The sequence below is a fragment of the Lolium perenne genome, chromosome 6 (assembly GCF_019359855.2).
Source record: "Lolium perenne isolate Kyuss_39 chromosome 6, Kyuss_2.0, whole genome shotgun sequence".
Taxonomy (NCBI): domain Eukaryota; kingdom Viridiplantae; phylum Streptophyta; class Magnoliopsida; order Poales; family Poaceae; genus Lolium; species Lolium perenne.
Window position 1 is genome coordinate 259,024,404 of NC_067249.2, and position 15,027 is coordinate 259,039,430.

The window sequence follows — 15,027 nt, forward strand, 5'->3', positions numbered from 1 at the left end:
TCAAAATTCACATGTTCAGAGGTGACATAATCATTCTTAACACTTCTGGACATTGCACAAAGCTACTGAAAGTTAATGGAACAAAGAAATCCATCAAGCATAGCAAAACAGGCAATGTGAAATAAAAGGCAGAATCTGTAAAAACAGAACAGTCCGTAAAGACGAATTTCTAAGAGGCACCAGACTTGCTCAAATGAAAATGCTCAAATTGAATGAAAGTTGCGTACATATCTGAGGATCACGCACGTAAATTTGCAGAATTTTCTGAGTTACCTACAGAGAATTCAACCCATATTCGTGACAGCAAGAAATCTGTTTCTGCGCAGTAATCCGAATCTAGTATGAACCTTACTATCAAAGACTTTACTTGGCACAACAATGCAACAAAATTAAGATAAGGGGAGGTTTCTACAGTAGTAACAACTTCCAAGACTCAAATATAAAACAAAAGTGCTGTAATAAAATCATGGGTTGTCTCCCATAAGCGCTTTTTTTTAACGCCTTTCAGCTAGGCGCAGAAAGTGTGAATCAAGTATTATCAAGAGATGATGCATCGGTATTATTTTCACAACTTATCCCATTAGGTATCTTAGATGCTCCCTTTCCTATAGTGGTATTAAGAGCTTTATCAATTTTAGGCCTATAATAGTTTTTTGGTTTAGGCACCTTAGAGACATACATGAACTTTTGCTCCTTACCCACATAAGCTTTCTCTCTAAACTTAATAGATGAAAAAGTTGAACCCAAGGCTCCCATAGCTTCTTCAAGTTCACTAATCCTTTGGGTTTGATTATCATGAATAGCACAAGCTTCTAAGATGGCAATTTTCTCATTAATTCCACCTAGAGATTTGTCAAGTTTATCGTTGCTATTAAGTAATTCTCCCAATTTAGTCTCAATACTTGGAAGATTTTGCTCTATGGTCTCCAACTTTTTCATGACATCATCAAGAGAGATTTCAATTTTAACTTCATTAATAGGTGGTATTCCAAATAGACTCTCAATAATGCAACTAGCTTCTAAAGCAGGAGTGCCTAGGAAATTACCTCCCGCGAGACAATCAAGAACATACCTATTCCAGCTAGAGATACCAACATAAAAATTCCTGAGTAGGATAGTGGTGGAGTGTTTCTTAGTGCACCTATTATGAGCATCACTAATTCTATACCAAGCATCTTTTAAACATTCTCCCCCTTGTTGCTTAAACGAACGAACTTCAACTTCAGGATTACTCATTTTAGCAATAGTAAATAAAGCAAACTGGATAAAGTAAATGCAAGTAACTAATTTTTTGTGTTTTTAATATGGAGATTGCAAACAAGACAGTAAATAAAGTAAAGCTAGCAACTAATTTTTTTGTGTTTTGATATAATGCAGCAAACAAAGTAGCAAATAAAATAAAGCAAGACAAAAACAAAGTAAAGATATTGGAAGTGGAGACTCCCCTCGCAGCGTGTCTTGATCTCCCCGGCAACGGCGCCAGAAAATCTTGATGCTGGCGCGCAGTTGACGTGCCCGTTGGGAACCCCAAGAGGAAGGTGTGATGCGTACAGCGGCAAGTTTTCCCTCAGTAAGAAACCAAGGTTTATCGAACCAGTAGGAGCCAAGAAGCACGTTGAAGGTTGATGGCGGCGGAGTGTAGTGCGGCGCAACACCAGGGATTCCGGCGCCAACGTGGAACCTACACAACACAACCAAATTACTTTGCCCCAACGTGACAGTGAGGTTGTCAATCTCACCGGCTTGCTGTAACAAAGGATTAGATGTATAGTGTGGATGATGAGGTTTGTAGAAAACAGTAGAACGAGTATTGCAGTAGATTGTATTCGATGTAAAAGAATGGACCGGGGTCCACAGTTCACTAGTGGTGTCTCTCCCATAAGAATAAGCATGTTGGGTGAATAAATTACAGTTGGGCAATTGACAAATAAAGAGGGCATGACCATGCACATACATGTTATGATGAGTAGTGTGAGATTTAATTGGGCATTACGACAAAGTACATAGACCGCTATCCAGCATGCATCTATGCCTAAAAATTCCACCTTCAGGTTATCATCCGAACCCCTCCAGTATTAAGTTGCAAACAGCAGACAATTGCATTAAGTATGGTGCGTAATGTAATCAATAAATATATACTTAGACATATCATTGATGTTTTATCCCTAGTGGCAACAGTACATCCACAACCTTAGAACTTTCTGTCACTGTCCCAGATTTAATGGAGGCATGAACCCACTATCGAGCATAAATACTCCCTCTTGGAGTTACAGGAAAAAACTTGGCCAGAGCCTCTACTAGCAACGGAGAGCATGCAAGATCATAAACAACACATAGATGATAGATTGATAATCAACATAACATAGCATTCATTATTCGTCGGATCCCAACAAACGCAACATATAGTATTACAGATAGATGATCTTGATCATGTTAGGCAGCTCACAAGATCCAACAATGATAGCACAATTAGGAGAAGACGGCCATCTAGCTACTGCTATGGACCCATAGTCCAGGGGTGAACTACTCACACATCACTCCGGAGGCGACCATGGCGGTGTAGAGTCCTCCGGGAGATGATTCCCCTCTCCGGCAGGGTGCCGGAGGCGATCTCCTGAATCCCCCGAGATGGGATTGGCGGCGTCTCTGGAAGGTTTTCCGTATCGTGGCTCTCGGTACTAGAACTATTCTCGACGAAGGCTTATGTAGGCGGAAGGGTAGGTCAGGGGTGCCACGAGGGCCCCACACGCCAGGGCCGCGCGGCCAGCACCTAGGCCGCGCCGCCCTGTTGTGTGGGCGCCTCGTCGCCCCACTTCGTTTCCTCTCCGGACTTCTGGAAGCTTCGTGGAAAAATAAGATCCTGGGCGTTGATTTCGTCCAATTCCGAGAATATTTCCTTACTATGATTTCTGAAACCAAAAAGCAATGAAAAGAAGCTGGCTCTTCGGTATCTTGTTAATAGGTTAGTGCCGGAAAATGCATAAATATGACATAAAGTATGTATAAAACATGTAGGTATTGTCATAAAACAAGCATGGAACATAAGAAATTATCGATACGTTGGAGACGTATCAATGCTACAATTGCTAGGTCTAGACAAATTGAAAATACTGAAACTCCTAATGAAAATGCTGCTACACCTGTTAATTCACCCGAGTCTGTTGAATATTCTAGTGATGATCCTGATGAGGATTATGTGGAACTTGATGATGATTTTATTGATAGATGCAATGCTACTGCTGATGCAAGAAAAATTAAAAAAATTCTCGCACAACATACTGTTAGATATAAGCTATCTCCTGATCCTAAATTTGCCACATCTCCTATAAGCATTAAGGATAAATATTATGATTTTTCTCTTGATCTATCTCATATAGCTATTGTTGAGAAAACACCCTTTTGTGGTACTGAAAAAGAAAGTGCTGTTGAACATATGAATGAACTTTCTACTATGAGTAGCTTGTTTTCTGATGATGTCAAGATGCGTACTTATTTTGTTGCTAAATTTTTTCCTTTCTCATTAAAGGATGATGCTAAAACTTGGTATAATAGTTTGCCTCCTGGTTCTATTAATAGTCCAAGTGATTTGCTTGATGTTTTCTTTCGGAAATACTTTCCTGCTAGTGCTCAACATGCTGCTTTACAGAAAATTTATAGCTTTGACCAGGAAGATGGAGAGAAATTGCCTGAAGCTTGGGCAAGATTTTTCTCTCTTATCAGAGCTCGACCTGGACATGATTTGGAAAAGCATGATTTACTTGATATATTTTATAGTGGACTAACCATTGAGTCTAGAGCATACTTGGATAGTTGTGCTGGTTGTGTTTTCAGGAAAAGAACTCCAGACGAAGCTGAAGAATTATTGGCTAAAATAGGCCGGAATCATGATGATTGGACTACACCTGAACCAACTCCGACGCCGATATTGAAGAAGAGGGGTTTAATTAAATTAAATGATGAAGATATGAGGGAAGCCAAGAAATCTCTTAAGGAGAAAGGTATTAAATCCGAAGATGTGAAGAATTCACCTCGCATAGAAGATTTATGCAAGATAATTCCCCCTTCATCCAAGATTGAGGTAAACTCTCTTCAACGCTTTACTAGGGAAGATATTCCGTATTCAAAACCTCCTGCTCAATGCTTAGATGAGTTTGATAATTATATTGTTAAGCAAGAAAATTTTAATACGAGAGTAGAGAATCATCTAATGGAAAATTCTCAAGCTATTAGTAATTTGCATGATATTGTGGAGAGAACCTCCAATGATGTTAAGATGTTTGTTAAACATTTTCATATGATTCAAACTCAAATTGATCAACTCACTAAAGTGCAAAATGACTTGTTAAAAAATAGTTCTAAAGAAAAACATGCATATGAAGTAACAACTAGAGGCGGTGTTCCTACCCAGGATCCTCTATATCCTGAGGGGCATCCCAAAAGAGTTGAACAAGAATCTCAACGAATTGAACCTAGTGCTCCTTCTAAGAAAAAGAAGAAGAAACATAAAAATGTTGTAGAATCCTCTGAGCCTGTTAATGATCCTAATAGTATTTCTATTTCTGATGCTGAAACTAAAAGTAGTAATGAACATGATAAGGATAATGATAAGAATGATGCTTCTGATAAGAAGAGGTTGAAGATGAATCTGAAAAGCATGCTAAAAATAAAAAGTATACTAAAGAAGATTTTACTGCTAAGAAACATGGTAATGAAAGGGAACCATGGGTTCAAAAGCAAATGCCTTTTCCTGCTAAGAAACTAAAATCAAAGGAAGAAGAACACTATAATAAATTTTGTGATTGGATGAAACCTTTATTCTTGCAAATCCCTTTGACTGATGCTATTAAATTGCCTCCTTATTCAAAGTATATGAAAGATATTATCTCTAATAAAAGGAAAATTCCCAATGAGGAGATTTCCACTATGCTTGCTAATTACTCTTTCGATGACAAAGTTCCAAAGAAGTTGGTCGACCCAGGTATACCGACTATTCCTTGTTCTATTAAGAATAATTATGTTAGAACTGCTCTATGTGATTTGGGAGCGGGTGTTAGTGTTATGTCTTTTTCTCTTTACAAGAGACTTTATTTAGATAAGTTGATACCAACTGATATATCTTTGCAAATGGCTGATAAATCTACTGCTATTCCTGTTGGTATATGTGAGGATGTTCCTATTCAAGTTACTAATAACTGCTTGAAATTAACTGATTTTGTTGTGTTGGAAATGCCTGAAGATGATAATATGTCTATTATTCTTGGGAGACCTTTTCTTAACACCGCAGGGGCTGTTATTGATTGCAATAAAGGAAAAGTTACTTTCAATGTTGATGATAAGGAGCATACCGTTTATTTCCCCAAGAGGATTGATAAAGTATGTGGAGTTAATACCATTTCTAATGTGAGAACTATCAAAGTTGGAGCTATTGATTGTCCTATATATGAGCCTAAAGAAAGATATCAAAATATTATGATTGGATCCATATCAATACAATTCAAGGTAACATGATTGATTTGAGGTTTATTTCTTCTTATGCTATGTAAAATTTGTTTGGTGGCAAGACTAATCAACCTTGTTAACAAATACATTTTATATGCATAGAGGAGCTAAACAACATTTCTTTCTTCCTCCACTTGTTCTACTCGTTGTAGCACTACTTGTTTTGCAAGATGCTTTAGTTTTCATGTGAGCATCATTAAAATCTTCTGCGCCTAGCTGAAAGGCGTTAAAGAAAAGCGCTTATGGAGACAACCCATTATTTTATTACAGCAATTTTTATATTTGAGTTAAGGTGCTTGTTACTACTGTAGCAATACCTTTGTATCTTTACTTTATTGCATTATTATGCCAAGTAAAGTCTCTAATAGAAAGTTGATGCTAGATTTGGATTTCTGCGCAGAAACAGATTTTTAGCTGTCACGAATTTGAGTTTTTCTCTCTGTAGGAGAATCTAAAAATTATGTAAAAATTCACGTGTGATCCTCAGATATGTACGCAACTTTCATTAGTGTTGAGTTTTCTGATTTGAGCAACGGAAGTACCTCGAAAAAATTCGTCTTTACTGGCTGTCTTGTTTTGGCAGATTCTATTTCTGTTTTTTGCATTGTCTCTTGTGGACTTTAAGTAAGGCTTTCTAGACGTGAAGAGCTGTAGCTAATGTTTTATTGAGTTCTTGCAATGTGTCACTACAGGACTAAAGTGGATTAAATTTTTTGAGTACTAACCCCTCTAATGAAGTTTATGAGAAGTTTGGTGTGGCAGAAGTTTTCAAGGGTCAAGAGAGAAGGGTGATATAATGTGATCAAGAAGAGTCAAAATCCTAAGCTTGGGGGGAGGTATACCGGCATCACTCATTCATTGCATATTATAGTTGCTGGATACTTGTACATACTTGTTTAGCTTCTTAAAATGGTTTTCTAATAAGAGGAAGATGATATTTTGGGAAGGGCTGCCTGAAAACAGATTCTGAACTGATACCAAAAAAATTCTCAAAAACATCCAGAACTTTATTTTGCGAAGCCAATTTTTGTGCATGTTCCCCAGGTTGTTATCTAACTTTCATTAGTTGAACACTTTTCGAGCGGAGCAGCGGAAGAAATTTTTAAAAATCGATTACTGTACTGCTGTCAAGTTTGACGAATTCATGCTGCTTTGTGTTTATGTAACTCTTCTAGTTTTCATTTTCTTGTTTTTCCTTTGTTTCTTTCCTAAAATACAAAAAGACCAAAAATATTTCTTTTGTTTCTCTTCACCATTTACTTATTTTGGTTTCTTGCTTTTATTTTGCTTTGTTTGCTATCGTTGGTTTGCTATAAGAAAATCCAAAAAGATTTTGCTTTGTTTGCTTGTTTCCTTTTGTTCTTGTTTCCAATTCGAAAACACTAAAAATATTTTCTGTTCTTCTTTGGTTTTGTAAAGTTCATTATGGAGTTCAATGGTCTTCGGTGGCTGGAGCGTGGTTTTCATTTCATATTATTCAAGCTACACAAGTGAAAGGCAATAATGACGATCTACGACAATTCGACTGTGGTGAGAGGCTGGTATGAACACTATTTGTTTTCATTTTTGTACATATACTCATCCATGTGAGCATGCTTAGTTGGTTCATGTGAGGTATATGTCATTTAAGAAAGTCTAGTAGTTCATGATCTCTCATGTTTAGCTCCAGTTTATTAATATGAGTAGCATGTCATGGATGTTTGCTTGCATTGTTTTATTCATAAATAGGTATGACATTGTGGTATCCTCCTCTGAATAATTCATTCGAATCGACTTGGCACATGCTCACGCATGCATATGACTGAACAAAATTCAATAAAGTCTCGATGATTTACTTTGCCTCAGAGTTCTTGTATCACTTTTATGCCTCCGTTAATTTATTTTGCCGCAAGCATGATTATGACAGTGACTGCTCTCTTGATTGTCGCTCCCCACTCTATTGCTAGCCTTCACTTGTACTGAGCGGGAACGCTGCTCGTGCTTCCAAACCCCTGAAAACCAAGTTATTCCAAAGTGTCCACCATAAATACCTATGCATGGCATTTCAAACCATTCCAAGTAAATTCTCATGCGCTACCTTTAAACCTTCAAAATGCTTCTCAATTTGTGTTAATGTTTTATAGCTCATGAGGAAGTATGTGGTGTTTATCTTTCAACCTTGTCATTTACTTTTGTCAGACTTTCATAATAAGAGCTGGCAACGGGGTGCCCAGCTCCAATTAATTAACTTTTATAATTTTACAAATAGACACTCCTCCATGGTATGTGATTGATTGGAAGGCACCCGAGGATTCGGTTAGCCGTGGCTTGAGAAAGCAAAGGTGGGGAGGAGTGTCATCTCTAAATAAAACTAAATAAATAGACACTCCTTCATGGTATGTGATTGTTGGAAGGCACCCGAGGATTCGGTTAGACATGGTTTGTGAAAGCAAAGGTTGGAAGGAGTGTCATCTAAAAATAAAAATTTCATGGGAGCCGCTCTTGAAAGTCTGGTTGACGAGGTAGTTAGTGTACCCATTTCCATTCGTTGACAACAACAAACACCTCTCAAAATAATTTTACTCCTGTTTAAAAAATGAAAAGCTCTAGCGCATGTTAATCCCTGCTTCCCTCTGCGAAGGGTCAATCTTTTACTTTCATGTTGTGTCACCATCCTTTCTTTGAGCACTTTCTTAAGAGCACAACTGTCATTCTTAGTATAATATGCTTGTCCCAAAATGTGATTGACTGTGGTATAACTTTGATGCTTTTATCATTGACAATCTCTATTTCTAGTCTTTCCATGAACTTCAGAGGTGCCCGGGCATTTATGTCACTACAAGAAATCAGGTCTATTGCAACAACAGTATTCGTGGCAATAAGTGTTGTATTGTGGCAATAGGTACCTACTGCCACGACATGACTTTCGTTGCCAAGCGTTGCGAAAAGTGGCATGGTAATAGGTTATTGGCACAAAAAACAAAATGTGGCAAGAAAACGTGCTATTGCAACGACGATTGTGACAAGTTGCCACATTTTTTATCGTGGCAGCACGCACTTGTCGCCACCATTTGGTTTGTGGGAATATCTTAATGCAACATGCATCAACATCGTGGCGATTGGCCGTTTGTCGCGATAGACATTCGTGGCAATAGCCTATTCCAACGACTTGTTTTCGTGGGCATATACCTCTTTCGCCACGAATCCTCTATGGGATGAATTTGGTGGCAACAAATGGTTATCACAACAGCGAAAATATATGTGGCGAGTAACAATTGCGACAATACAAACATTCCGTGGCAGAAGGGCTATTTCAACAAAACTGAATTTGGTGGCGTCAAAGAGTTGCAACCCAAACTAGGTTGCGGTAATAGATTATTGCAACAAAAAAAATAGTACATCCATTCAATTATATTATTCAAACCACAAGTATATGATGTAGATTCATAAAATATCATAGATCTCATCACAAATATCCTTAAAATGAGACTGAAATATAATTTAGCAATCGTTTAACATAGTGAATGTGACATCCTAATAAAATGCAAAGACTATAGTGTTCTTGATGTATATTCCAGTCCAGTTAAGTTTTTGTTTCCTGCAATCAAGAAATCAAGAAACTATTTAGCTCAAGTTAATGAGTCGAATATAATAGGAGCATGGAAGGAAATCTGGGCACATGTCAATACAATAATATAGTTTCTAGAGATCACCAGTATTTGAAAAGTATTAGCATGACAATACAATACATGGCATGCAGAATACTGACGTATAAAGTAAGGCTAGTTGAACTACTATGCAACCAATTTGAAACAAAACAACTGTGTAAGTTTTATAGATCATAGCATGGGATACTAATATAGTTGTGGATGTACAAGCAGAGGCGCAGCTATAAACAAATGTATGGGCGGGAAAAATTAAAGAAAAGAAAAAAAAATCATAAGTGTGTTGCTGCTGTTAAAGCCTAATCGAGAGACGCAAGAGTTTTTTTAAAACTATCCAATCTTAACAATTTGGCAAAGAAAAAGATACACGTGCTGGTGTTGCCTTGCTACAACTGAAGGGAAACTGGAGCTGAGCAGCTCGATTAATTCATGTATTGGTGTAGTTTTTTTTGGCAAAAAACTGGGCAGGCCATGGCAAGATTTTTCCCCCACATAGCTCCGCCAATGTGTACAAGTATTAATCAAGCAGAACAAAATGGACCCACCTATTGATAATCAACTACAAACCAATATTCAGCTAGTGTCACCTACATGTGTGTACTGCTACATTTGCAAGAAAAAAGAATGAGGAATTATATATATACCTTGAATAAAGAATACGCATTCTACAATTTTTAGTGGACTTTGTATGCTGTTATACTTATAATCCTTGTTATGAGAACATATCCTTTCTTTACTGAATACAAGAACAATTAATGGACTTAGCCTTATCAATGTGCAACCATTTACAATAGTGATTAAGAATTAAGGAAAGTGGTGTACCTTGCAGAATGGAGTAATGTGAATCATATCTTTCCTCTTAAGCTTGCACTTAGTGTCACGTCAGTGGTCTCCCACTAGCACGGTCTTGCGTTGAATTTGTCATTGTACCCTTGTGTAGGTAATCACAGAATTAGAGTCAACTAGTCCTCAACCCGCATATCCACAGGCTAGCTTCAAAATATATTTAATGTTTGTCATAATTGATCAAATTATAAAAATGAAATATGCAACTTTACTGGAGAATACATACTCAGAGCATTGGATTTATTGACAATGGTAATATGCATGTTAAGATAAAAAATTATCCACATGTAAGTGAAAAAATCAATAATTCAGGAATATTTTATATTCTTTAAGCATGGAATGCAGAGTTTGATTCCAGCATGAAAAACATTACCAGTTAACATTGAATTGACTTCCATTACGTAACCCCAAAAAAATTTATGGAAAATTCATGCTTAAAGAATGATTTGTGGAGAAGATGTTCTTATTTATTTGGGGCAAACGTACCACTGTCTCACCACATAGCTGAAGATCCTAGAATCTGATCACGTCACCTATCAGACCAAGTCCTCCAACATAATCCTATTCTGAACTTCAATGGCTTTGTTCTTGAATCTGCACCAAGTCCTCCAACAGAAAAATAATTTCAGCATCCAAAATCTCAAGACATATGCTAATCAGAATCCTTCCCAAGTGAAAAATCTACAACCAATTGGAGCAGTAGGAAAGGACTGTAAATATGGCCAACTACTGCCATGTAGCTCAATACAAAGTGGAGTTGGGGGTTAAGCCCTTGAAGACCCAGGGCTGCCATAGTGCCATTAGCTTTACAAAGATGATATGTAGTTGCAGCCAAAATAATCACTGGAAAACGCTTATTACATCTGGTTGTCTAAGGTTTAGACTACTGTATGAAGGTAGAAGATAATATTCTCATGGGCACGAAGAATTTTTTTGTTCACACTAAGCTTCAAGATTAAATAATTAATGCTCCACTGACACGTAGCAAGAAGCTCTCACTGTTTCTAAACTAAAACAAAAAAAAGGCTGGACGCCTCGTGCAGCAAAGCACCATTGGATGGTCATGGTTCAATAAGAGGTGGTAGTATTAGTCGAGGCAGCTAGCAAGAATCCAGCGATCACACCATGAGACGGTGATTGATTGCCAAATTCTTACCCGGTTTTGGACTTTTTTGGATCAAAAGCAGCATACTGTCTAACTTCAAACATGAGAAACTGTTCTTTGGAGCAGATCAGCGAGAGACTGGTGTGACAGCTGACGGATGGCTGAGCGAAGTTGGCTTCGAGATAGATGACCGCTGCCGTGCAGCCGCATAACCAATATGAAGTGGAGAGCCCCTTCATATGCAGAAACGGATTCTTCATAGATCAATCTTCAGCAGGCCATAGAGCATGACGGCGGCTAGATCAGAGCACCATATCGGCATATCGGGAAGGAGGCATCACGATGATGTGAAGGAGAGAAATCACACCTTGTATAGGTGAGATACAGAGCGCATGCCAGAGGCGAGAACGTGTATTGAGGCCTGCGGTCAATTAGTCAATTCTACGATGGAAAGGGGGCGCAACGCTGAGAGGGATCGACGGGCCGGCCGGCCGTAGGACGACGGGGAGTTTGGTCGCTTCCCTCTTCGCCTCGCGTGAGAGCAGGTAAAGGGGAACGAAAAGCGGTGCGGAGGAGAAAGAATTACCTGCAACTCCGGTGTGTTTGAGAGATTCGACGACGCCGTCATGGCGCCGTGAGGACGGACGAACGAGGTAGCTCTCAGATCCGATCTCACGATTTGCTTATGAGAAATAATCGGGAGTACTACTTATTATAAGGGGGTTTAGCGGGAGGTTACAAAATTATGGCGCAATACAGGACCAAAATTTGGTGGGAAGTTACAAAATAATTGAAGGTTAGCGGGAGGGTTTAGGTGGAAGGAAGAAAATACATATTTGTACGCGCTTAATTATTTGTTTGAACTGTATTTATTTTAAATGATCGTTCATAATAATGGACTAATTTGGAAAAAAGATATAGAATATATCTGCTTCTGAAAATATTATTACTAAAAATTGTTTGTAAAAATCTATTTCACAAATTGGCCGAGATAGATATCCACGTCGTTGCCAATCGAACATGCCGGTTATGATGGCGGGGAGAGTATGCAGTCCACACAAGAACCAATCCGACGAGGGTAATGGAGGTGGTGTGTGCTACACTCATCGAAAAAAAAACCTCATGCCACCCTCACCACCATTTACCCATCTCATCTATTTAACGTACGCCCGAACAATTACCCTACCCGTGGCTATAGGTAATATGTCAGAACACTTTGAGGCCGCCTGGCGATATTTGGAGTGAGCCGGAGAGGATGAGGAAGAAGATGGGCCAGCACTCCAAGAAAAAAAAGAAGAAGATTTCCTAGCACGCCGCGGTCGGATCAACGAAGTGCCAACACGCTCTTGCCGATTCCTCATTGCCGACAGATTAAGAAGATTATGAGGAGGGCCAAGAGGTCGTATCCATTGGCAGATTGAGGAAGGCCGGATCTTGGAAGCGCTAACACACTCTCGCATATTCCTCATCGATGGTGAATTCAAAGGATTCAGAAGAGCTCATGCGGATGGAGCCCATCAATGTGTCGTATCCGTTGGCTGATCGACACAATACGGATCAAGGAAGCGCCAAGATACCATGGCCATTGCCGGATCTAGGAGCCATGGCCCAGGTGACCCATGTGAAAGCCTGCCGTTGACTATGGAATATTGTTGCAATATCTTGTTCATAATTGCAACAATAGTGGGTTGTTGTAATATGCTCTACATATTGCCACGGATACAAAACTTGTCGCAGTAAACAATAGTTATTGCAACACAGTGAAATTGAGGCGAAAGATATGCGCTATTACAACCAATGTGTGATTTGTTGCAATAGGTGGCCAATTTTTGCCACAGTATTTGTGCCTATCGCAACGTGACACAATTGTTGCAATATGTGTATGAATATTACCATGGATGTATATTTTGTTGCGAGACCTAGTTTCTATCGCAACAAAATGAATAACAGGCGCAACAAAATTTTGTTGTCGCATTATCGTGGCCATAGTGCAACATCCATGCATATTGTTGCAATATACGACCTATATTGCAACAAAACATGTACTTATCACGACAATACTAAAATGTGGTAATATGTGGGGCCTATTACCACAAAAGTGAAATTGGTGGCAATATTTCATTTTGTTGCAACGAAATGTGGTTGTAGCAATAAAAATTGTTGCAATAGACTGGATTTCCTGTAGTGTGTTTTGCTGTACAAATACGGGCAAGCAAGATACCACTTTATCATATCCTTTTATGAACATTGCAATCCTGCTGATAGACATGATTCATGATGCTTATTATTAATTTGTTGGTACCTTTTCCATGATTGACATAGCTATTAGATGATTTTATTTGCATGTATCTTATTATGAATTGCCTAAGTACTTGTCCATATCATGAGAATATTTATATCATATGAACAAATGTGTTCGTGAAATTTCTTTTATCGCACTCAGTTGTTAACTGAATTGCTTGAGGACAAGCAATAAGCTAAGCTTGGGGGGAGTTGATACATCCAAAACGTATCTACTTTCTCGAACACTTTTGCTATTGTTTTGCCTCTAATTTGTGTATTTTGCATACAACTAACACGGACTAACGCTGTTTTCAGCAGAATTGCTATGGTGTCTCGTTTTGGTGTAGAAATTCAACTTTCAGGAAAATCCCCGGAATTTATGTCGAAGGGCCTATTTTTCCAGAAGAATCACGGAGCCAGAAGGGCAGGCCTGGGGGAGGCCCAGGACCCCCACACACTAGGCCGGCGCGGCCTGGAGGGGGGGGGGCCGCGCCGCCCTAGCGTGTGGCCCCCTCGGCCAGCCTCTGACGCCCTCCTCTGGACTACTTAAAGGTTTCGATCTAAAAACGCGAGAAAAAAAGTCGAAGTCGCTAGAAACCATCCAGTACGCCGCCACCATCGCGAAACTCCGTCTCGGGACCAGAAACTTCGTTCTGGCACTCCGCCGGGACGGGGAATTGGAGGAGATCATCGCCATCTTTACCACCGACGCGTCTCCATCGACCAGCAATTTTTCCCCCATCCATGTGTGAGTAATTCCCCCCGCTGTAGGCTGATGGGGATGGTAGGGATTGGATGAGATTGATCATGTAATAGCATAAGATTGTTAGAGCATAGTGCCTAGTGTCCGTAATTGGTACTTTGATGATATTGTTGCAACTTGTTATGCTTAATGCTTGTCACTAGGGCCCGAGTGCCATGATCTCAAATCTGAACATGTTATTGTTTCATGATGATATGCATTGTTTTATGATCTTACCTGCAAGTTGTATACACATGTCGATGTCCAGAACCCGAGGCCCCAAAGTGACAGAAATTGGGACAACCGGAGGGGAAGGCAGTGATGTGAGGATCCCATGTGTTCATGGAGTGTTAATGCTTTGCTCCGGTACTCTATTAAAAGGAGTACCTTAATTTCCAGTAGATTCCCTAGAGGCCCGGCTGCCACCGGCTAGTAGGACAAAAGATGTTGTGCAAGTTTCTCATTGAGAGCACGTACGACTAAATATGGAACACATGCCTATGGATTGCTTAGTACTTGGATACCGTTTTATTCCTATCTGCAAATGTCCTGCTTTGATTGTTACATGAGTTTCTCTCATCCATGCAACGCCCGTCATCCATCCTTGTGCCTACAGTATTTTAATCCTGCTGTTTACTATAATCGCTACTGCTGTCTTTGTTACTCTGCTACTGTTGTTTCGCTACTGCTACTACTATAAAACTGTTACTACTGATAAACTCTTGCGAGCAAGTCTGTTTCCAAGTGCAGCTGAATTGACAACTCCGCTGTTAAGGCTTTCAAGTATTCTTTGTCTCCCCTTGTGTCGAATCAATAAATTGGGTTTTACTTCCCGCGAAGACTGTTGCGATCCCCTATACTTGTGGGTCATCAGCTATATGAAGCGAAAGCACTAGACTAAATTCCCG

General features: G+C 39.3%; 1 long non-coding RNA gene across 1 annotated transcript; it reads right to left on the minus strand.

Moving 5' to 3' along the window:
- Positions 1-9,964: 9,964 nt before the first annotated feature.
- Positions 9,965-11,784, minus strand: LOC127309173 (uncharacterized). Its single transcript, XR_007856986.2, has 3 exons — positions 11,681-11,784; positions 10,476-10,583; positions 9,965-10,074 (listed from the first exon to the last, which is right to left on the minus strand). It is a non-coding gene; the product is annotated as an uncharacterized lncRNA (long non-coding RNA).
- Positions 11,785-15,027: the final 3,243 nt, after the last annotated feature.